This window comes from Paramormyrops kingsleyae, chromosome 1 (genome assembly GCF_048594095.1).
Source record: "Paramormyrops kingsleyae isolate MSU_618 chromosome 1, PKINGS_0.4, whole genome shotgun sequence".
Classification (NCBI taxonomy): domain Eukaryota; kingdom Metazoa; phylum Chordata; class Actinopteri; order Osteoglossiformes; family Mormyridae; genus Paramormyrops; species Paramormyrops kingsleyae.
The window spans coordinates 51,602,377-51,626,878 of NC_132797.1; the positions used below are offsets into that span (position 1 = coordinate 51,602,377).

Sequence of the window (24,502 nt, forward strand, 5' to 3'; positions counted from 1 at the left end):
CCTGACAGATGGGTGTGACAGATACACCTCATGTTTAACCACTGGGAAGCAAGCAGGGTTTGCGTGGTGTTTTAACAGGATTCCTGAGTAGTCTGCCTCTCGATTTTTCCATTTCTTTTACCTGCGGCTTTAGTCAGAGCCGGGGATGGTTCAAGCAGTTCTAACAGAGAACAAGGCAGTCCACAGTCCAGGGATACCTGCCTGATCATTGTCTTTGCTACTCCACTCCTCAGCTGCAGAAGGCTTTCTCGCACTTCCTCCACACAGTGGAGTCTTTGGACGAGGAGATCTCTTCCAGGTTATCCCTCGACTGAATAGCTTGAGTTGTGGGGTCCTCCTGGACTGTCTGAGCCAGTATATCACCTCATTGACTAGACTGAGGTATGCTGCCTCAGTAAGATCGTCTTACTCTTCTTACTCTTCAAGTAAGTTCTTCTTGTTGAGTCTGGTTATTCTGTCACGAATTGTAGGCACAGAGCGAGGATCGGAATGATTGAGATGTGACACTTATTGTCATTCTTGATATTATATAATTATTATTATTATCATCTGCATAATAGCTTCCTTAAATTAAACTTTCTTGATGATATGGGATTCTGAACCACATTTCTGTCTCCAGGTCAATATCTGTGACACACTACTTTTTTCTAATTTATCCATTTTGGACATTGATTTTAATTGCCACCAGTCTTCACCCTTATTGGTTTGCTTTTAGGCCCACTATTCTCACCTTGAACAACCATTCGAAGTCTCCACAGTATCAGTAATAGTGTCCATAGAAACATTTCAAAGCCAAATTTAGATATTAAAACAAGTATATTAATTTAATTTAATAGTTTTTAATGATGTGTTAATATGATGGATTTCTCTTTCATTTTATCTTTATACTGTATATATATATATATACACTCACCTAAAGGATTATTAGGAACACCTGTTCAATTTCTCAACATCCAGTATGCGGCAGTCCTGTGGGCGAAAATGCCTTGCTGATGCTAGAGGTCAGAGGAGAATGGGCCGACTGATTCAAGCTGATAGAAGAGCAACTTTGACTGAAATAACCACTCGTTACAACCGAGGTATGCAGCAAAGCATTTGTGAAGCCACAACACGCACAACCTTGAGGCAGATGGGCTACAACAGCAGAAGACCCCACCGGGTACCACTCATCTCCACTACAAATAGGAAAAAGAGGCTACAATTTGCATGAGCTCACCAAAATTGGACAGTTGAAGACTGGAAAAATGTTGCCTGGTCTGATGAGTCTCGATTTCTGTTGAGACATTCAAATGGTAGAGTCAGAATTTGGCGTAAACAGAATGAGAACATGGATCCATCATGCCTTTTTACCACTGTGCAGGCTGGTGGTCGTGGTGTAATGGTGTGGGGGATGTTTTCTTGGCACACTTTAGGCCTCCTCCCAGGGGGACATGCTCAAAACACCTCACCAGGGGAGCGTCCAGGAGGCATCCTGACCAGATGTCCAAGCCACCTCATCTAGGTCCTCTCGATGTGGAGGAGCAGCGGCTCTATTCTGAGTCCCTCCCAAGTGACCGAGCTCCTCACCCTATCTCTAAGGGAGAGCCCAGCCACCCTGTGGAGGAAACCCTTTTGGCCGCTTGTATTCACGACCTTGTTCTTTCAGTCACTACCCACAGCTCATGACTATAGGTGAGGGTAGGAACTGAGATCGACTGGTAAATCGAGAGCTTTGCCTTTTGACTCAGCTCCTTCACCATGACAGATCGATGCAGCACCCACATCACTGCTCGATCTCCCTCACTCCTGAACAAGACCACAAGATACTCTTCCATTTGGGGAAGGACTCCCTCCCAGACCCGGAGAGAGCACTCCACCCTTTTCCGGCTGAGGACCATGGTCTTGGATTTGGACTTGTGCTGGTTTTCATCCCAGGCGCTTCACACTCTGCTGCGAACTGCTCCAGTGAGAGCCGAAGATCACGGTCCAATGAACCCAACAGAACCACATCATCTGCAAAAAGCAGAGACCTAATTCTCAGGTCACCAAACCGGACACCCTCTACGCCCTGGCTGCACCTAGAAATTCTGTCCATAAAAGTTATGAAAAGAATCGGTGACAAAGGGCAGCCCTGGCGGAGTCCAACCCTCACCCGAAAAGTCCGATTTACTGCCGACAATGTGGACCAAGCTCTGACACCGGTCGTACAGGGACCAAACAATTTTATAAGGAAGCCCGGCACCCCATACTCCCGGAGCACTCCCCACAGGACTCCCCGAGGGACATGGTCAAATGACTTCTCCAAGTCCACAAAGCACACGTAGACTGGTTGGGCAAACTCCCACACACCCTTCAGGGCCCTGCCAAGAGGATAGAGCTGGTCCACTGTTCCATGGCCAGGGCAAAAACCACACTGCTCCTCCTGAATCTGAGGTTTGACAATCCAGCGGACCCTCCTATCCAGGACCCTCAAATAGACCTTACCAGGGAGGAAGTGTGGTCCCCCTATAGTAGGAACATCCTCTGGCCCCCTTTCTTGAAGGTCTGCCAATCCAGAGGCGCTGCCCCTGATGTCCATGTGATGCTGCAGATGCGTGTCAACCAGGAGAGCTCTGCAACATTCAGAGCCTTGAGGAATTCCCGGCAGACCTTATCCACCCCCAGGGCCCGGCCATTGAGGTGCTATTTAACCACCTTAGCGACCTCCGCCCCAGAGATAGTGGAGTCCACCCCCAAGTCCCCAGACTCTGCTTCCTCATTGGAAGGCATGTTGGTGGGATTGAGGAGGTCTTCGAAGTATTCCTTCCCCTGACCCACCAAGTCCTGAGCTGGACGGGTCCTTGAGCGTCGCTATAAAGCCACTGGCCTCACCGTCCATAAACAAATGTATCGAGAGCACCGGAAGACTTATGCAAAGTTGCTTAAAGAAGCACGATTGCAGTTTTACTCTGATGCCATCAGGAGCAGTCCAGGAAACTCCAGACAGCTTTTTTCCACAGTTAACTACCTTCTCAAACCACCATCTCCTCCACCCATAGCCACCACTGAAGAACAATGCAATAATTTTATGGCTTTTTTTAGTTCAAAAATTACATCCATTCGCTCTGCTCTCTCTGGTCCCTCCACTCGTACTGTTTATTCAACATATGCTCTGCCTGTCATAGATCACCCCTTTAATTGCTTTCCTGAAGTCATTTTGGAAGAGGTACAGGATATTGTCAGGAAGATGAAACCTTCTACCTGTTCCCTGGATCCCTTTCCAACCACTTTGGTGAAAACATATATCTCTGCACTAGGTCCCCTCAGTCATTAATTACTCTCTCCAAGCTGGTCATGTTCCTCCTGCTTTAAAAAAGGCTGTGATCAGACCGATGCTCAAAAAACCCACTTTTGATTCAAATATCCTATCAAACTACAGACCCATCTCTAATCTCTCATTTTTATCGAAAGTACTGGAGAAAGCAGTTGCTGTCCAACTTCAGCATCATCTGAAACAAAATAATCTGTATGAAAAATTCCAGTCCGGTTTCCGTTCTGCTCATAGCACTGAAACAGCACTGCTAAGAGTCACAAATGACCTTCTCATGGCAGCAGATGCTGGCTCTCCCTCTATCCTTATTCTCCTTGACCTGTCTGCTGCATTTGATACAGTTGACCATAGTATTCTCCTTCATCGGCTTCACCACAACATCGGACTCACAGACACTGCCCTTAATTGGTTTAAGTCATATCTCACAAATTGAACAGAATACATTTCCCTTGGACATTCCAGATCACATCCACATACAGTTACCTGTGGGGTCCCTCAGGGGTCAGTCCTTGGCCCCATCCTTTTCATTCTCTACCTCCTTCCCCTCGGTCAGGTTATCAGTCGCCATGGAATTTCTTTCCACTGTTATGCTGATGACACGCAGCTGTGTATTAAAACAACTGCTGCGGCCATACCTTCATCATCATCTCAGTCATTGTCATCATCATCATCTCGACTTGCCATCTGTTTGGAGTGGATGGGCCACAATTTTCTCCAGCTAAATAGTTCTAAAACTGAGGCCATCATGATAGGTACCCCCCACCAGGTTAAATCTTCATCCATAACCAGTATCACTTTCTCCGGTCATAATATTCCTCTTTCCTCATCAGTCACTAACCTCGGTGTTAAATTGGACTCCCACCTCACCTTTAAATCTCATATAAATCACCTTTGCAAGGTCTCCTTCCACCATCTCCGTAATATTGCTAAACTCCGACCTACTCTCACTCTACCAGATGCTGAAAAGTTGATCCATGCTTTTGTTTCCTTCAGACTGGATTATTGCAATGCACTTCTCATTGGGATTCCTAACAAGAGTCTTCAGAGGCTTCAATACATTCAAAACTCTGCAGCTAGGATCCTGATGAGAGTGCGGAAATACGAACATATCACTCCCATTCTTCATTCACTTCATTGGCTTCTCGTTTCCATCAGGATTGAATATAAGGTTTCTCTTCTCACCCATCAATGTATCTATGGAAATGCCCCTCCCTACCTCAAAGAACTACTCATTCCACAAACCTTGTTCCTTTCGCTCTTCCTACTCAAACCGACTTCAAATACCCAGAACCAGATTAAGCACCATGGGGGATAGGGCTTTTGGTGCCGCTGCTCCTCGTCTGTGGAATGCTCTCCTTGACACTTTGAGGGCATCGCAATCTACTGACAGTTTCAAAAGAGGATTAAAAACATTTCTTTTTAGTAAAGCATTTAATTATTAAACCATTTCATTGTAATTGTTTTTTAATCTTTTTTCTTTTAAAATCTTAGTCTTGATAAGTTTTTTGTTCCTTTTTGCTTTTTGATTCTGTAAGCACTTTGAGATTTTTGGTAATGTAAAGTGCAGTATAAATAAAATGTATTATTATTGTATTATTATTATTATTGATGCTGCAATGCTTCTCTGCCCTGAGCCACCAGATGGTGGACCAGAATCTCCTCAAAACCTTCCGGAAGTTGTTCTCCATGGCCTCGCCAAAATCCTTCCACACCCAAGTTTTTGTCTCAGCCACTACTGAAGCTGTGTTCCTCTTGGACCGCTGGTACTCATCAGCTGTCTGGAGCCCCACAGGCCAAGAAAAAGTGGGTTCGGGGATTACCGGTGTGACAGGCACAAGCCACCTTATGGCCACAGCTCCGGTCAGCTGCCTCCACAATGGAGGCACGGAACATGACCTATTCGGACTCAATGTTCCACGTCTTCCCCAGGACAGGGGCGAAGTTCTGCCGGAGGTAACCAGCAAACAATATGATGTTGAAATGACGTCTTTTAGATGTCTTGGCCTACCGTAGAAAAGACGTCTTCAGAGGGTGCAGGATGAAAGTTTTTATGACATCTTTTTTAGACGTCCTCAGGATGTTCAGTTTTGACAACTATAGGACGTCTGTTTAAGGTGAAAATACAGTCCGGAAATGGTTGGTGTAGACATCGACACATAGACTTACTTTAGACGTAATTTATGTATTTACAGCTTTATTCATTACAAAATAATCCCCACTACACTGTAAAACTTACAGTATAATACTGGCAGCTGGGTTGCCAGCCACATTCTGTTTTTTTACAGAACCACAACTGTAAACTACATTTCAATTTTAATTTACATTCTGGCAGCATGCCTTTATTAAGTACTGTATTAAACTGTTGTGCTACTTAATTTTACAATATTACAATGTGTTATATATTGCATTAAATTGTATTTCTACACAGAATATAATTTTCCTTAAAACAAGAAAATTTAACTTTTTTTTCCTTATCAGTAGTCTCAAATGGAAATAAAAAACAAAGGTCTTAGAACTTAACATGTTTATTTCTCAAAAGCAAAGCCCAGAAAATGTTGGTTGAAATGTCAGCTGTACGAAATAAATTCACTGAACAGTTAACAGAACATTAACAAATACTGTCCACAAATTAACTTCTAATTAATCGAAAGGTTTTAAATTATTTTAAAATTGTGCAAAAAATAAAATGAAAGTCAGCAGGAAAAAAACGCATTATATAAAGAAATGCCAGCTGTACTTTTGTATACTGTTAACAGCATTATACCTTACTTCCTTTTAGTTCAATTACAGTGGATAGTGGAAGTGTCTAAAAATTCCATTCAAAGTCTGTAAGTTTTCTCAGAAGAGAGGAAACCTTTTTTTGCACAATTTGGCCAGTCTTCTTTGACGTAACTTCCCCTTTCTTGGCTTTAGATCCACGCTCTGGGTTGATGTCGAGAAAGCGTCTACAAGGCAAAAAACAAACAAAAATTAGTATAATGTTTATGCCTATTTTTATATCTCTCTCTTAACGAGAGATGTCTTTCAAGAATTTGTTTGGATATAGTTACTAAAATTAAAATTTTATGCTACAGTCATTGCACTTTACTGACAAAACGTGGATCAAACAAAAGTTTCCATTTTGTCTTTGTTAACCATGTTCTGCTTTAAATATAAATCGCATACTTCTGTGTACTCCCAGTTGCTGAACAAAGGCCGAATAACATGAATGCAAGTTATCTATATCTATATCTATATCTATATACAGTCGAACTTCGTTACAACGTACCTCGGGGGACATTAAGAATTTGTACGTGTAGGATCACACATGCACATATCACAGGGCCTAAATTCCAGGTGGCCTGAGACAAGGCCGAGCCTGGTACGAGAGGCACCAAAGGGGGGTTACACACACAAACACACACACACAGATAACCAGGGAGGCTAGCACTCCAACTTTTATTGCCCAAAGATTTAGGGACCTACAGACAAGCAGAGTGGACTTCACGGACAGGGGTCCCTCGACTTGGCACACAACCCCCTCCCCATACATTCTGCCTTACATTTCACTCACCCAACAGACAAACACCCTAAAGGAAATTTCATTTAAGTTTGGCTTTTGTATACCCTGTATATTGATTTACTCACGACTACTAGTCTCAATATACAGATACGTTATGTTTGTATGTGTCCTAACTTTTAGAGAGTCTTCTGTGTTAAAACCCCCCCTTCTCTTCCAACATTCCTTTGTGGTCCTTATCTGATCTTGGTGGACCTCACCAAGTTTCTTTGTTTCTACCATGCTATGTTAAAAGAACTGAATTAAGGTGTATCTTATCCATTCTGGAGAAGATGAATTGGCATAAGCCACACCAAACAAATTATGTTCTTTCCAGATGTGCAACTTATATTGATATTACCACAAACTAACGGCCACGCCTATCTATGGATAAGATGTGCTGTTTGTAATATGAATATTTGATGTAATATCCGCACAAAGTGTAACATCTGTTGAGGTGCAACCCAAAACACCTGTATCCTATACTGATGTGAATCAGTCACATAGATACAATAATTAATTGTTTAACCAATTAATGCAGATGGTATGAGGTATGTACCTGTGAAGCTGGTATGGCATGTTTGGTATCAATCTGATTGTTAATCACCCCTGATTCCAAATCTGGTCAGTGATTACCATAAAAGTGGATGTATCAAAAGTTATAACAGCTTAATGAAAATCATCAGTAAAGGTAGAATCAGGCGGGCCATAAATCACAAAAGGACTGATACAGACCCCCTTCCGAAAGCCCGCCAAATGGATGGCCAGCCATTGGGCCAGGAGTCGAATTCCTGGTCATCCCTATTCATGAACTTTAGACCATAAAAATCTAGCACCTCAGAACAAAGGCGAGCAGAACAACCGCCAACCAGCGCAGAGAACACCCAGCAGCCATACAGAAAAGACCATCAGCCCGGGAGCAGAGAAGCCCACCAGAAACCCTCCGGTGAAGGCCCAGCTGAACAGAGAACAGCACCCAAGACAAGGCTTCACCAAGAGAGAGAATCCAAAGGGGCTCCACTCCACTGCTTCAAACGCCGCGCCTTCCTGAGTGCCATCGGCTCAGCAGCTCTGCCATCAACTGCCAAGACCCCCCCCCCCTCACTCTTCAACCAAGTAAACCAACTTCCTTTCATTCTAACAACTTAAGCTGTTCTGTTAACCTGCTATAAGACTTTAGGGTCGTGTTTCCACAAACTGTGCTTGCTTTGCAGAACAGTATTTCCCATTTCAGGTTACTCATTTAAATCCGGTCATTGCATTTTCATAATTACATTGTTTGTTTTATTCCGTTATTTCGTGTTTGTTGTTTGTGTTAGGTGTAATGTCTGTCTTATGTCAGTTGTAGTGTTAGCTAGGAATAAATGCATGTCTTTTACACAACTTTAGCCTCCGTCATTGTGTGTCTCATAATAAGTTCCTGCCATTGTGCGATCTTGCTACACGCTCTGAACCTCAAACTCGCCTGAAACATCGCGAGACTCTCTCTCATTGGCCGTGAGGGGAGCTTCGCTACCAATCGTTTACATTACCTGGTGATGCAGCTCGCTGGACGAGCCTTCTAACCCAGGTTACTAAGCGATACTGGTAATTAGTGAATCCCATTTAAGTCTCACATTAACAGACTCACAGGGATACCGCAATTGAGTTTGGAGGAGCCGACCATTCGGCATAACAATTGATTAATAATCAGCATTAAATAATAATTAATTAAACTTTAATTAATTCAAACATATTGGTGGAGAATATTAAAATTTATTTGAGCTATTAATTCCTACATTAATGGTGGAGGATGCGGGCACAAGGTTCAAACTTTTTGTGAGCACACAGTTTAAACTTTTTATGACCGAACGTGCAGTTGAATAAGCGCTACTGTGAACAGGTTGCAAAGTTGAGGATTAATTGCACTCACGGCAGTCCGAAGGCATTTAAGCGGGATTATACGGGCTTATTATTTTTATTTCTATTATTAGTAGTTATTTTCTTTTGTTTTATTTTCGGTTATTTTATTTTAGCTTTCATTCGTTTTAAACTGCAGTAAATTTAAACCCTATATCTGACGAGATTCTCAGGTATAGCGCGTTGTTTCCAGGACGATTCGGACGAGTTTCTCCGTTTCTATAAATCCTGGCAGAGATCTCTCTTTCTATTAGCGAACAGGAATTCTTGTTAAGAGGATCTAACCTGAATTCTGTTGCGTTTGTACTCCCTGAGATAAGACCGATAGCTTAGCTACCTATCAGGATCTTTCTCGTATGTGTGTGCCTGCTTTAGACAAAGCAAGTTTAACACCGCTTTGCGCTGTGAGCCAAGTGTGTGTGTTATTTAGAATTTGGGAGTCTGCAGTGCTTGAGACCCGCCGTGGTTAAGCACCATTTGCGACGAGATATAGTGCACTCGCTATTTAGATCTGTCGCCGTAACGCGAGCGCTGTCTCGCTTCAGCAATTGTTTTAAGGGGTTTTAAACTGCGCAAGACGCAGAAGTTAGCCGCAAGCGGCGTGTGCATACGTTAAAAGTGTATGTCACTCATCTAGCGTCGGCAATCGCCTAGCAACCGTCTTGGTTACGAGTGCAGTCAGCGAATGCCACTCTAACCACTTAAAGGTCAGAGCCCTGAAGGCCTGCCTGACGCCATTTGTTTTTTTTCTCCTGGGTCACCAGTGACCCCACCCCTTAGGCTCACGTACCTGGGACCCCCCCCACAAAGGGAGCAACGTCCCATTGAGCCTCTAGTGGTCAGTCATAGAACTACCACTCCATTTCGAAATTGCGCCTCTAGTGGTCAGGCATTGGACTACCACTCCATTTCGAAATTGAGCCTCTAGTGGTCAGGCATAGAACTACCACTCCATTTCGAAATTGCGCCTCTAGTGGTCAGGCATTGAACTACCACTCCATTTCGAAATTGCGCCTCTAGTGGTCAGGCATTGGACTACCACTCCATTTCGAAATTGCGCCTCTAGTGGTCAGGCATTGGACTACCACTCCATTTCGAAATTGCGCCTCTAGTGGTTAGGCATAGAACTACCACTCCATTTCGAAATTGCATCTCTAGTGGTCAGCCATAGTAGTGTAACAACATCTGAGTTGGGTCTCTAGTGGTCAACACCGGTAATACCAACACACATAATTGGACACACAGGTTCTTGCCTGAAAGCAGGAATCAACTTCACAGACCAAATCGATTAGATCACAACACATTAACATCTAATTAGGTTATTGCTGCATAACTAATTGATGTTTACAATTAAACAATAAGAAACAATTAATTTGGTTTGATTTCTGTTTTACCTTTTTGATTTATTTTAGGTTTTATTTCATTTTATGCTTTCATTCACTCTCTCTCCCCCAACAAGGAGACTTGCATAGAAGTTCAACCATTATTAATAACAGTAAACCAGTTACACATCAGGGAGGCATTGAGGTTTTGGATGTGATCAGTTGAGCTTTTCCTGTGCTGAGTGCTTACCATTCGCTCTCTGTTGGTTGAGCTTACCTGTAGCTCTGCTGTCACTGCTTACGATCGTACAGTTTGTCAGAACCGAAGGGGAGTTCTCAGCAATTGGACGCCCAAAAGCGCGCCAGCCCGGCTGCACCCGCTGACTCATTAAGGGCAAGGTTGGCAGGTATCTCGGGAGGTCATTACAAGTTTGAGCAGGACCTCGTCTAGGGCGAAGTTCAGGAGAACAGCCCTAGCTTGGACTCTCAATCGGTTGGGTGACACCCGAGTGCCGTTGCGCCGTCTCTTGTTCGAGTCAGGGCCAAAAGTGCGCCCGATAAGCTGAGCCCCACCTGGGTTGTTTCAGTTGTGCGTACAGAACACCCCCTTCCAAGTTGACAGTGCTGGGGATCGGGGGAGTGGGAGCTGGACTTGGGCCTGCTTGCCGGGGATTGAGCTTGTGGGATGTGCCCTACTCAGGAGGGACACCTGACAGCGTGCAAACCTCTCTCACTGCATGACTAGCTTAACACCGCAACACCTCATATAGGGACAAATAAAGCAGAACCTGCTAGTGGTCCCCCTTCTGGTCAAAGCGGAGTTGTACGACCGAGCCCAACCCAGGGATAATCTGATCTGCAACAGCAAGCTACGTTTGAATGCAGTCCCATTGGTTTGAAGCTGTTATTTCTCATTTCCTGTTCCAAACTTCTCCTGTGGTCTTCTGACACTGTCAATAGCCACAGATCTGCAATTTCCAGGATAAGGCTTTATCCTTTCCCCCTCACTAGGGCATCTCTCAGGCTCTAGAGTAACTCACACTGTTCTAACCTGCAACAACTTCTCCCAGGGAACAATTTTGCTTTGTTTATTTTGTCGTGGGTAACTATTCCCGTGGTTCACTACACCCGTCCAGTTACCCATTGACAGGCCCCAGTTCTACTTTATTTTATTTTGTTGGTTTAATTTGTTCGCCCAGATTTAGGTGTTAGGCCTCCCACCTAGGCAACAGCCAGCCTGAGTATAACAGATATCTGCGGCCACCCTCCTGTTGACCGAGTCACAATGACCCACATGGAAAGCCCACTGGACCAGTGGAAAGATTTTGGTATCTGGTCTGAAGATGTGACTCCCAACTTTCCGCCCGGTCATGTCGATCTCACATGGTCCAAAGAAGCTGACCAAATTGAGGACGACATTGCCGAACTTATGGACATGCCACCCACTCAGAAATGCGGGAGTAAAGAGCTAACCAAAATACTCGGCTCCCTCGCACACAAACTACTAGCCAGGCTGAAGATGAATGAAGAGGGAACGTCCCGTCTCCAGCAAAGGGTGCAAGCACTCCAACAGCAGGAGGAAAACACCCAACGACTACTGGCAGAGGCACAGAGAGATGCTGCCCAGGCCCAGCATCACATTGGGAATCTGGAGCAAGAACTCCAAAAGAGAAGCTCTCCACCCCATGAGGAGGAGGAGACGGAAGAAGGCGAGATGCCTCACACCAGCAAAAAGCTTCAACACGCCCTGGAAGAGCTCAGAGCTGAAGCTGACCAGCAAGAACAGCAAGCCAGAGCCACCAGAGAAAACCTCAAAGCCAGACTGGACCAGGCCGACACCCTGCTGGACAGAGCCCACGCGGAGCTCAAGAAAAAGGATGGTCAGATCCAGGCCCTGGAAAACCATCTGGCCGAGGCACAGAGACGTCTGCACAAGATGAATCACCAACTGATCAGCTCCCAGGAACAGCTCACCGATGCCAGAATGAAACATCGGGCTGACGCAGAAGAGATTGACCAGGTGAGACAGGAATTGAAGCAAGCATATGAGATGAAGTTCAGAACACCCTACGAATCAGCAATGGGACCGACGTCATCTCTAACAGTGCGGTCGCTCCCAAGGCACACGGGGATCTCTCATCGGGACGAGGTAACTCCCTGCCCCTCACCAGACCTTGAGGAACAAAGAACCCAGAAGGTCTCTCTCAGAGAAGACACCACAGATGGAACAGGCCTACCAAAGCGAACGTTACACCAGCACCGTGCTACCACAAAGGAGCTTGATAAAGTAGCTCGGAATATCAACACGTTTACCCCGAATCCCAGAGGAGGCCACGACATTCATGCCTACCTCCAAGACATTGACTTCCACCTCCAAAGACTGGACAATGTGACCAATGAGGACAGAGTCTACCTCATCAGGATCACATCTAGCCTGGAGGTCCGCAGCTTCTTGGATCGACAACCTAGTCGAATCAAAGCCAACGCCATGCTGCTACACGAAGCACTGACTCGGGAGTTTGCTGATCCTGAGTCAGAACAAGGTATCGCCGTCGCCTTCGATGTTAAACAGAGCAGACAAGAAGCTCCCCAAGCCTACTACAATCGCCTTCGTCGGGCATATTTTGGGTCCAGAAATGAGCCAGACATGGAAGAAGATGCGAACTTCAAGGCTCTCTTCCTTCGGAACCTCCACCCAACCATTAACCACTACCTGGGGCTCATGGCTTGTCCCCGCACCATGACAAGTCAACAACTGCGAGACCTGGCGATTAAGGCGTACCACAAACAAAGAGCAGCAGCTGAGAAGGCAACCAAGGCTCCGGCAGTGCTGAACCTTGGCACGACAGATCCCAACCTAGCGTTGGAAGGTGGCCACCCTCCTCATCAAACACCAATCCATGACCGAGGTTGGAGAGCAGCAAGCCACAGAGAGCGTTACCCTGGTGCGCCCCCACAGCAGTCAAAGACTCAGCCAGACTGGTGGGAGACACGGCGCTATCTTAACAAGGGTAAGCTAAGACCAATGGAGCCATGGAACAAGTGGAGAGACCGACAGGGAAACCAGTTTCCTAAACCAAGCTCTCCCCCAAGTTCCCGCCGGAATCCACCACAGAACTGGCAAGACAGAAGGAGAGGCTACGATCCAGACTCGAGGCCTGGACAAACCAAGGAAGAAGAGGAGTCTAATCTACTACAGTTGCTGCGTGATTTCTTTACTCAGCATCCCCTCAAGGGTCAAGAGGACTTTCGGAAGAAAGATCCAAAATGACTAGGACGGATGCACAAATCACACAGGACCCCACAACCCTCACCTGAACCCACGCCAGACAATGCCTACAAACTCCCTCAGAGGTCAGCCCCAAATGACACTCAACAGTCATTGGCCTTCCCTACCAGAGATATTGGAACAACTGAAGAAGTCCCACCTCAATTAGAAAGTGCTACTGACTCATGCCCAGTAAGAGCACCTGATGTTGCCGTCACCAACACAGAGCTTGATCAAGGAGATGAGCCCCCACCAGTGCCTGACAGCGCTGTCCTGGTTGTAAGCTGTGACTCAGAAGAGCACCAACCCTACTGGGGTGATGCCTCACCAATTCCTGACCAGGCCCTTGTGCCACAGCTTCTGGGTGACCTGATGGAAAGGGGGGTAGCCAAGAAATTCTACCTCTCAGTCACCCTGGAAGATGTTCTCACCCTCGAGGCCCTCATCGACACTGCAGCAGACATCACCCTCATGTCAGCCAGTCTCTTCTACCAGGTGCAGCACCTAGTCGCCCAGAAGAACAAAACCCTCCAGCCGAGGAAATGCTCTTTGGACGTGCAGGCATATTCACCAGTGGGCACCAGGATGGATCACATGATCCCCCTCAATTTGTCCATCGGCCCCATGAATGTAATGCACCCTGTATACATTTCCCAACTTGAGTTCCATTCCTCATTGGGAAAGATTTGATGAACCGGTTCGAGCCATTGTTAGACTTCCAACATCAGAAAATTTGGGCTCAAGTTAGAGAACCGCTGCCACTGTGGACACCTGACACAGCCACATGGGAATGTCAAAACCTGGCTGTCTCCTCAGACCTCACTCCACACCATGGAGAGAACGCAGCTGGAGATCAGTGTCTTGACGCAAGAGACCCATGCCAGCATCATGACTCCTTCCTGTGCAGGCAGGACCCTACCCTGGGATCCTTCTGCCCCAAGATCGGGAAATGCATGTGGCTCCAAGGCATGGAAGTCACAGATGTGGTAATGACCATGGAAGTAGAAGAGTCACCAGTGACAAAAGAGACTGTATGTCACGTGGAGCTTGCTGGCGACCAACACCTGACAATCGATGACATAACTGCCCTGCCTGACGCAGTACAGTCACCCAGCTGCCACAGCTATTCTCAGGAGGGACCAGCAGCACCCAACATTGTGGACACGCGCACACCAATGGAACCGTTGCAACACCACTACTTTGATGAAAATGTCTGTCAAGACATGATCACCATTTATGTAGATGGGTGCTCATTCAAACATCAGGGGACCCTGAAAGCTGGAGCTGGCATTCTGTGGCTCAATGACGACCCTGTCCCACCACAACAGCTCAAGCTTGGTCCTCACACGTCACAGTACGCAGAGCTGGCAGCAATCTTAATCACCCTGGAGATGGCCTCCGAACGTGAAGTAAAGGACCTGCTGATCTGCAAAGACTTCAGCTATGCACGTCTCAGCTTCATGTGCCATCTCCCTCACTGGACACGAAATGGCTTCAAGACATCAGGGAACAAGCCGGTCAAACACAAAGACCTCCTGCATACGTGCGATGCTCTGATTACCGCACGAAACACGCAGATCTATTGGAAGAAGGTCAGCTGTCATTCCAGACTCCTAGGACTGGACAAGACATACGATGACCACACGGACGCACTCGCTAAAGCAGGAGCACTGCATGGTGACTGTCCCCTCCCACCCACCCATGCTGTCCAGGTCGTCACCTGCAGCCACAGCCGAGCACCTGCCTCGCCGCCAGCGACTTCACTGCTGGAAGTTTTGTTCAGCACTGATGCTGTGCTGAACAAGGTCTGCGATCACCTCCGCGACCTCTCTGCTAACTCGATCTCCACAACTGATCAGGCATCCCTTCCTGACCTCCATCACCTGATGATGGCTTTACCCTTTCTTCATCTTGCCGAGGGCGTACCTCTTGATGTCCCTGATGCCCACACTTCACCACGGCTCGTGGTCCCTCAGGCACAAAGGGGGGTCATGCTACTGTACGCCCACGACGCACCCTGTGCAGGACACCGCAATGCCAAAACAACCTACGAGGCACTTAGTCAAGTAGCCTACTGGCCTAACATGCGACAGGATGTAACAGAATATGTGAAAGGATGTCTGGTCTGCTGCCAATTTCAACCAGCAGATCCAAACCACAAGGCACCTCTGCAGCGACGGGGTATCAATTTCCCATGGTCAGATCTACAGATTGACTGGGTAGGACCCCTGACGAGATCAGCTCGCGGAAACAAATACTTCCTCACAGTCACCTGTCAGTTCACTAAGTGGGTAGAATGCCTCCCGGCACCCAACGACACAGCCCAGACAACGGCATATCTGCTCACGAACCATGTGTTCTCCAGGCTTGGCCTCCCACTGAAAGTCAACTCAGACCGAGGCACCCACTTCACAGCCGAAGTGATGCAGGACATCTGGAAACTGTTGGGGATCAAAGCCCAGTTCCACATCAGCCACCATCCTATGGCATCCGGCCAAGTAGAACGGACCAACCGGACCGTCGTCGGTATGCTCAAGAAATATGTGGCATCCAATCAGAAAGATTGGGATGTGAAATTGCCCCTGGTGCTCATGGCAATCAGAGCCACACCCCACAAGTCCACAGGAGTGTCCCCCTTCGAACTGATGACGGGACGACAAATGACACTCCCTCTCCACCTGCTCTACCAACCTGGTGACAACAATCTCATCACAGCCTACACCACACAACAATATCTGGACAGCCTGCACCAGCATTTGAGAGCTTCCTTTGCATTCGCCCAACAAAACCTGCAAAGAACCGCAGAGGGCAGGAAAGCCTACTATGACCAGAAAACCTCACAAGATGAACTCCAAGTGGGAGACAAAATCTGGTACTATAGGTTTGTGCAACCAAACTCAGCACAAAGACTTTCCAGGAAGCTTCTACCACGCTGGTCAGGACCACATGAGATCGTGGACAAACTGTCACCTGTGGCCTACCGAATCCGAACCAACAAAGGCACCCAAGAAACATGCCTCAAGTGGGTTCATCGGAATCAAATCAAGAAATACCAAGCCCAAAGAAAGCCTGAAACACCCACCAACCAGCCTTCTCAAGACGAAGCCAGCAGCTTGGAATAAACCACATTCCAACCAAAAGAAAGACAACTTTTCCAGCCGAAATCTCCTCCAAAACCTCAACAAGAAAGACCAAAGAGAAAGGGGAGGAAGGATGGTCACAGATAGGGTAGATTAAGGTGGTGGGCCTGACTACTGATATCTGGGTGACCTTTTCAGTTTTGCTGTACTTATCTGTTTCTTTCTTTTGATAGCTTTTCATTTTATTTTGGTTGTTGTTTTTGGTAAGGACCTGGGGTGGCTCACGCGTGCCCGGGAAATTACTGAAGAGGATCCGGTTTTGCAATTTTCTTTGTCCCGTTTATTTCTTTGCAATTGTTCTCTGGCCGAGAATTGTTGCCCACTATTTCTTTCTCCTGTTCCTTTTGCACCGGTGTGCACAACATTCAGAGTCTCGACTCACCCCCTCAATCCTAATCTGGTCTTTATTTTCTACCCCCTATTACTAGGATGATGCTGCCCCCGCTACTAGCGTTACTCTGGCTAGGAGGCTGAGGCTCCAGTCTGACACGGCGTTCCCTGGGCCTCCGCCTAGCACCATCGTCCGGGGACAGCCCGGTCTCTTGATTACTAACTGTTGTACCCACACAGAAAGAGTATTCGTCGGACGATGTCAACTGAGCCATTACCTGCCCGAGAGACCCCAAACTAGTGGGACAGGTGTCAGATGGACTCAGGAGGCCCTGCATCATGCTGCCGCTGACACTACCCACAGGTTGGAGCAGTAACCCAACGACCGTGACCCAAGCTGAGTCCAATCGATGGCCCAAGAGGCTCCTGAGCACCCAGCTGGGAGCTGCAGCAGCCGTTGGCAACCTGTTCGACATAAGATTCACCACTCCTCGCGGTCCCAGAAGCCAGGCGCCAGCCCCTGCGCATCCTCCCTGTCCATCCTGTCACTGTGCCACCCAGAGTGCCAAACAATGGGATGTCAACAATGCCTCGTTGCATGGTGGTGATCCTGTTTCAACTTCCGTCGCCTGAATGATGGCAATGCCATCATCAGCCGAAAGGGGGGATATGTAGGATCACACATGCACATATCACAGGGCCTAAATTCCAGGTGGCCTGAGACAAGGCCGAGCCTGGTACGAGAGGCACCAAAGGGGGGTTACACACACAAACACACACACACAGATAACCAGGGAGGCTAGCACTCCAACTTTTATTGCCCAAAGATTTAGGGACCTACAGACAAGCAGAGTGGACTTCACGGACAGGGGTCCCTCGACTTGGCACACAACCCCCTCCCCATACATTCTGCCTTACATTTCACTCACCCAACAGACAAACACCCTAAAGGAAATTTCATTTAAGTTTGGCTTTTGTATACCCTGTATATTGATTTACTCACGACTACTAATCTCAATATACAGATACGTTATGTTTGTATGTGTCCTAACTTTTAGAGAGTCTTCTGTGTTAAAACCCCCCCTTCTCTTCCAACATTCCTTTGTGGTCCTTATCTGATCTTGGTGGACCTCACCAAGTTTCTTTGTTTCTACCATGCTATGTTAAAAGAACTGAATTAAGGTGTATTTTATCCATTCTGGAGAAGATGAATTGGCATAAGCCACACCAAACAAATTATGTTCTTTCCAGATGTGCAACTTATATTGATATTACCACAAACTAACGGCCACGCCTATCTATGGATAAGATGTGCTGTTTGTAATATGAATATTTGATGTAATATCCGCACAAAGTGTAACATCTGTTGAGGTGCAACCCAAAACACCTGTATCCTATACTGATGTGAATCAGTCACATAGATACAATAATTAATTGTTTAATCAATTAATGCAGATGGTATGAGGTATGTACCTGTGAAGCTGGTATGGCATGTTTGGTATCAATCTGATTGTTAATCACCCCTGATTCCAAATCTGGTCAGTGATTACCATAAAAGTGGATGTATCAAAAGTTATAACAGCTTAATGAAAATCATCAGTAAAGGTAGAATCAGGCGGGCCATAAATCACAAAAGGACTGATACAGACCCCCTTCCGAAAGCCCGCCAAATGGATGGCCAGCCATTGGGCCAGGAGTCGAATTCCTGGTCATCCCTATTCATGAACTTTAGACCATAAAAATCTAGCACCTCAGAACAAAGGCGAGCAGAACAACCACCAACTAGCGCAGAACAACCGCCAACCAGCGCAGAGAACACCCAGCAGCCGTACAGAAAAGACCATCAGCCCGGGAGCAGAGAAGCCCACCAGAAACCCTCCGGTGAAGGCCCAGCTGAACAGAGAACAGCACCCAAGACAAGGCTTCACCAAGAGAGAGAATCCAAAGGGGCTCCACTCCACTGCTTCAAACGGCGCGCCTTCCTGAGTGCCATCGGCTCAGCAGCTCTGCCATCAACTGCCAAGACCCCCCCCCCCACTCTTCAACCAAGTAAACCAACTTCCTTTCATTCTAACAACTTAAGCTGTTCTGTTAACCTGCTATAAGACTTTAGGGTCGTGTTTCCACAAACTGTGCTTGCTTTGCAGAACAGTATTTCCCATTTCAGGTTACTCATTTAAATCCGGTCATTGCATTTTCATAATTACATTGTTTGTTTTATTCCGTTATTTCGTGTTTGTTGTTTGTGTTAGGTGTAATGTCTGTCTTATGTCAGTTGTAGTGTTAGCTAGGAATAAATGCATGTCTTTTACACAACTTTAGCCTCCGTCATTGTGTGTCTCATAATAAGTTCCTGCCATTGTGCGATCTTGCTACACGCTCTGAACCTCAAACTCGCCTGAAACATCGCGAGACTCTCTCTCTCATTGGCCGTGAGGGGAGCTTCGCTACCAATCGTTTACATTACCTGGTGATGCAGCTCGCTGGACGAGCCTTCTAACCCAGGTTACTAAGCGATACTGGTAATTAGTGAATCCCATTTAAGTCTCACATTAACAGACTCACAGGGATACCGCAATTGAGTTTGGAGGAGCCGACCATTCGGCATAACAATTGATTAATAATCAGCATTAAATAATAATTAATTAAACTTTAATTAATTCAAACATATTGGTGGAGAATATTAAAATTTATTTGAGCTATTAATTCCTACATACGTTATAACCATAGTACGTTGTAACCAAGTCCCTCAAAATGAATGATAGAACACAAAATGTATATAAAAAAACTTTTAGAAAACACCCCTCAAGTTGACACTATGACATACAGCTTGTGTAGTTTGAAGAATATAATAGGAACTATATTCTTCAAACTAGGTTAATATCAGTTACTCATAGACAGCCGACATTACGCAAAATCCACTGCCGGCTTATCGTTCAAATCGCCTTACTGTAACCTAATGTCAAACCGAAATTATGCACCTGTATATGATTCAATTGGCTGAGATAAATTTCGATACATGTGTTAGACATCTGTCTTTTGTTAATTTCTTTCACTATATGTCACACAATTACCCCAATAACCACACAGTTTCAGAACTTAGTTCGCGTCGGCAGTATAAGGCTGCCATGTATAATTCTGAATTATTTCCACCTTGTCGGTCAGCGAAATCCGTTTCCTTTTAGCAGGCATCTTGCTTGATATGCGGCAGCATGACACCATGCAAAACCATGAAAAAACGGGGGCTGCATGCAAGGAGTCCGGCCGGCGTGGAATACTTCGTGAGGATAGGTTCATACAGTTAGGCGTTGCTAAGCGATGTAGATGGCCGGCAACAGCCGATTCTGAATTGTGCGCGCGCTCGGAAGATGAGGCTGTACGTTGTAACGAAGGTCAGTTTGCCTATTTTCCTCTGAAAATCATACGTTATATCGAAGTTTACGCTGTAAAGGTGTACGTTCTAAGCGATACCGGCAAATGGAATAATGCATTACGCGAATTCAGGACATCGAAATTTGAACGTTGTATTGGTGTAAACGTTATAAACGGGGTACGTTGTAACGAGGTTCGACTGTATCTATATATATATATATATATATATAGATCTATATATATATATATATATAAAAACATTTTGTTCAAAATCAAAATCTGAAATATTAAAATGGTTTTGGTGTAATTTTTTATATTTAATGTCCTTAAAAACATATATGAATTTTTAAATGTTCTAAAGGACATTACTAAATAATAAAATATATATACAAAACAATAACAATTTACATCATTTTCACAGGTTTACACCCTCCTCACTTTAAATGAATAGTGTTGCCTTCATAAGCATCACTGAATGTTTCTATCTGTTGTAATAGTTGTGTATGTCTCTTGATTGTCTTTAATGTATAAAGATGAACCGTAACATCATACTGTTAATACTGGACATAATTCAAACATCAAGAAATGCTGAAAAAGATTCTGGATTATTTTTCTCAAAACCAGTGGACAGATAAATGACTCAGGACAAACAATAAACCCTTAAACAACTATGACAAAACATTCATTGTTATCATACAGTATTAAGAATCAGGGGTGTTTAAACTTTTGCACTGGGTTGTTTTTAGAAATTCAGTTTTTTTGTGTGAACTTTAACATTTCTGTTTAACAATAACTTCCTCTGTGCAAGACCACATTAAAATAAACATAAATTTTTCCCAAATTATCCACCTATTTACAGATTCTGCAAGAGGGGTGTACATTTTTGAGCAGCACTGTGTATATAAATGGCAAATGCGTAAGTGTCTAACCTCTGAATAAACTCAAGGGTGCATGCTGCCTCTTCCTGATACTGGAGGTTAAAATTGTAAAATGAGGCAAACAGCGCTGCAAGACCAGAGACAATGTTGGGCTGCTCTCCTTCACACACAACCTGACCTTCCACGCTCAACATCCACCGCTGGTTGCTTAGAGACTGACCTGAAAATGAAAAAAGGATTAATAAAACATGTGAACTAAAAAAACCTACTGTTTCTTTTTCTGTTATGTTATTTAGATGTTTATAAATTATTCAACATAACTGTTAAAAGAACTACAGTATAGCTTTCTGCAGCATTCATTACTTAATTTTCTTTTAACCAGACAAACACTTCACAAAGAAATACCATAATGTATATTTCCATTTGTAGCAGTGAACTTTTCACCATATAAAGGAACATCTTCTTTGCTAAAATGGAGGTAATGCTAAAGCAAGATAAAGGCAAGGTAGGCAATCCTGTCCAGAAACATTTTTGTCATGCTGGTTTGAAGTCTCTTAACATCCTGATAGCAATCAATAAGTAAAGTGAAACATCGGTATTATTATAATATATATATCATGTGTGAAAGATATAGGATCAAAAAACATTGGACCGAGGGCAATGATTCGTCATGTGTATTATACGTTATCAATTGTGCTCATGTGTGATGTGCATGTAGCAGGACAATGGTGGACAGAGTGCAGGTACCTCTGTTCCTCCAAGTGGCAGTTCCAAAGGAGCAACAAAAAGAAAGACAGCTCTTGAAACTGCCACAAAAAAAAAAAAAAAGTAGATCAAAAACGGTCATATGTAGGAATTATTAGCTCAGGTAAATTTTAAAATCTCCACCAATATGTTTGAATTAATTAAAGTTTAAATAATTATTATGTAATGCTGATTATTAATCAATTGTTATGCCGAATGGTCGGCTCCTCCAAACTCGATTGCTGTATCCCCGTGAGTCTGTTAATGTGAGACTTAAATGGGCTTCACTAATTACCAGTATCACTTAGTAACCTGGGTTAGAAGGCTCGTCCACCGAGCTGCGTCACCAGGTAATGTAAACAATTGGTAGCGAAGCCCCCCTCACGGCCGATGAGAGAGAGTCTCGCGATGTTTCAGGCGAGTTTGAGGTTTCAGGCGACCCTAAAGTCTTATAGCAGGTTAATAGAACAGCTTAAGTTGTTAGAATGAAAGGAAGTTGGTTTACTTGGTTGAAGAGTGGGGTGGGGGGGGGGGTTGATGGCAGAGCTGCTGAGCTGATGGCACTCAGGAAGGCGCGGCGTTTGGAGCAGTGGAGTGGAGCCCCTTTGGATTCTCTCTCCTGGTGAAGCTTTGTCTTGGGTGCTGTTCTCTGTTCAGCTGGGCCTTCACCGGAGGGTTCTTGTGGGCTTCTCTTCTCCGGGGCTGATGGTCTTTTCTGCGCTTGATGATCTGTTTGCCCCGGCTGATGTTCTTCTTTGGGCTGGAGGTTATTCTCTGCGCACCTTTGTTCTGAGGTGCTAGATTTTTATGGTCTAAAGTTCATGAATAGGGATGACCAGGAAATCGACTCCTGGCCCAATGGCTGGCCATCCATTTGGCGGGCTTTCGGAAGGGGGTCTGTATCAGTCCTTTTGGGATTTATGGCCCGACTGATTCTCCCTTTACTGATGATTTTCATTAAGCTGTTATAACTTTTGATACATCCACTTTTATGGTAATCACTGACCAGATTTGGAATCAGGAGTGATTTTCCATCAGTTTGACACCAAATATGTCATACCAGCTTCACAGGTACATACCTCATACCATCTGCATTAATTGATTAAACAATTAATTATTTTATCTATGTGACTCATTCACATCAGTATGGGATACAGGTGTTTTGGGTTGCACCTCAACAGATGTTACACTTTGTGCAGATATTACATCAAATATTCATATTACAAACAGCACATCTTATCCATAGATAGGCGTGGCCGTTAGTTTGTGGTAATAACAATATAAGTTGCACATCTGGAAACAACATATTTTGTTTGGTGTGGCTTATGCCAATTCATCTTCTCCAGAATGGATAAGATACACCTAAATTCAGTTCTTTTAACATAGCATGGTAGAAACAAAGAAACTTGGTAACCGTCCACCAAGATCAGATAAGGACCACAAAGGAATGTTGGAAGGGGGGGTTTTTAACAAAGCAGACTCTCTAAAAGTTAGGACACATTGGTTACACTCACTTTCCAGATTCTTCTGGTATACCATGAGAACATACATACAATGGTAGCTATACCTATTTATTTATTTAAATTTATATGTGTTCAAGTACAAAGGGGTAAAATAGGTGATACTCCGTGAACATGGTTATAAGGGTGGCACACAAAACACTAAGATTGTCTAAGGACACATACAAACATAACGTATCTGTATATTGAGACTAGTAGTCGTGAGTAAAACAATATACAGGGTATACAAAAGCCAAACTTAAATGAAACTTCCTTTAGGGTGTTTGTCTGTTGGGTGAGTGAAATGTAAGGCAGAATGTATGGGGAGGAGGTTGTGTGCCAAGTCGAGGGACCCCTGTCCGTGAAGTCCACTCTGCTTGTCTGTAGGTCCCTAAATCTTTGGACAATAAAAGTTGGAGTGCTGGTCTCCCTTGTTATCTGTGTGTGTGTGTTTATGTGTGTAACCCCCCTTTGGTGCCTCTCGTACCAGGCTCGGCCTTGTCTAAGGCCACCTGGAATTTAGGCCCTGTGATATGTGCATGTGTGATCCTACACATACTACGCTAAACGTGTGTTGCATTTACACGCTGGAGAAAAGACAGGCAGGTACATTGTTTGCTCCGATTATGATGGGTTGTGTAATAACATATGTTACTTATGTAGTTTGTGTTCACTTTACGCGTTAGCTCACCATTAGCGTAACCCAGCATGTGATCGGGAACTGTTCATGTTTTCAAAATTACGAGCGCACCCATGTGTTTTGGAGGCATGACTTTGAATGGTGATTCATTAGAGGGAGGGATCGTATAAATGCTTTGGTAGCAGGCAAATGTTAGCCTTTTCCAAATGATCTACTCTGCCTTTAAGACAGCTTACCTTCAAAATCAATTCCACTAACATAAAAAAACATGATGTAATTTTGTTTCCTGCCTTAAAGTATCGCTTTAAGGTTTACTTACCAAGAATTATAAGGCGTGGACTTTCTGGCAAAGGTAACGCTTGCTGGACATCCGAAGGTGTTGCAAATTCCTGAAAAAAATGTAAAAGAAAACAGTACAACCATCATCAGCAGAAACAAACAATAAAACATGCTGCAAATCAATATGAAATTTTGAATAATCTCTACTTACATCTGTCAGAAGGATAAGACCATCTAATTTCTAGTGTGCAAGAAGTAGTTGTAGGACCATAGCAACAACATCATTTTGATCACTGGAGAGTGT

At 44.9% G+C, this 24,502-nt stretch overlaps 1 long non-coding RNA gene across 2 annotated transcripts; it reads right to left on the bottom strand.

Moving 5' to 3' along the window:
* Nucleotides 1–5,466: 5,466 nt before the first annotated feature.
* On the bottom strand, nucleotides 5,467–24,501 carry LOC140592627 (uncharacterized). Of its 2 annotated transcripts, XR_011992991.1 has the most exons (4): nucleotides 24,410–24,501; nucleotides 24,239–24,308; nucleotides 21,088–21,256; nucleotides 5,467–6,234 (listed from the first exon to the last, which is right to left on the bottom strand). It is a non-coding gene; the product is annotated as an uncharacterized lncRNA (long non-coding RNA). The 2 variants fall into 2 exon arrangements; XR_011992992.1 differs by lacking the exons at nucleotides 24,239–24,308; nucleotides 24,410–24,501 and adding an exon at nucleotides 21,784–22,118.
* Nucleotide 24,502: the final 1 nt, after the last annotated feature.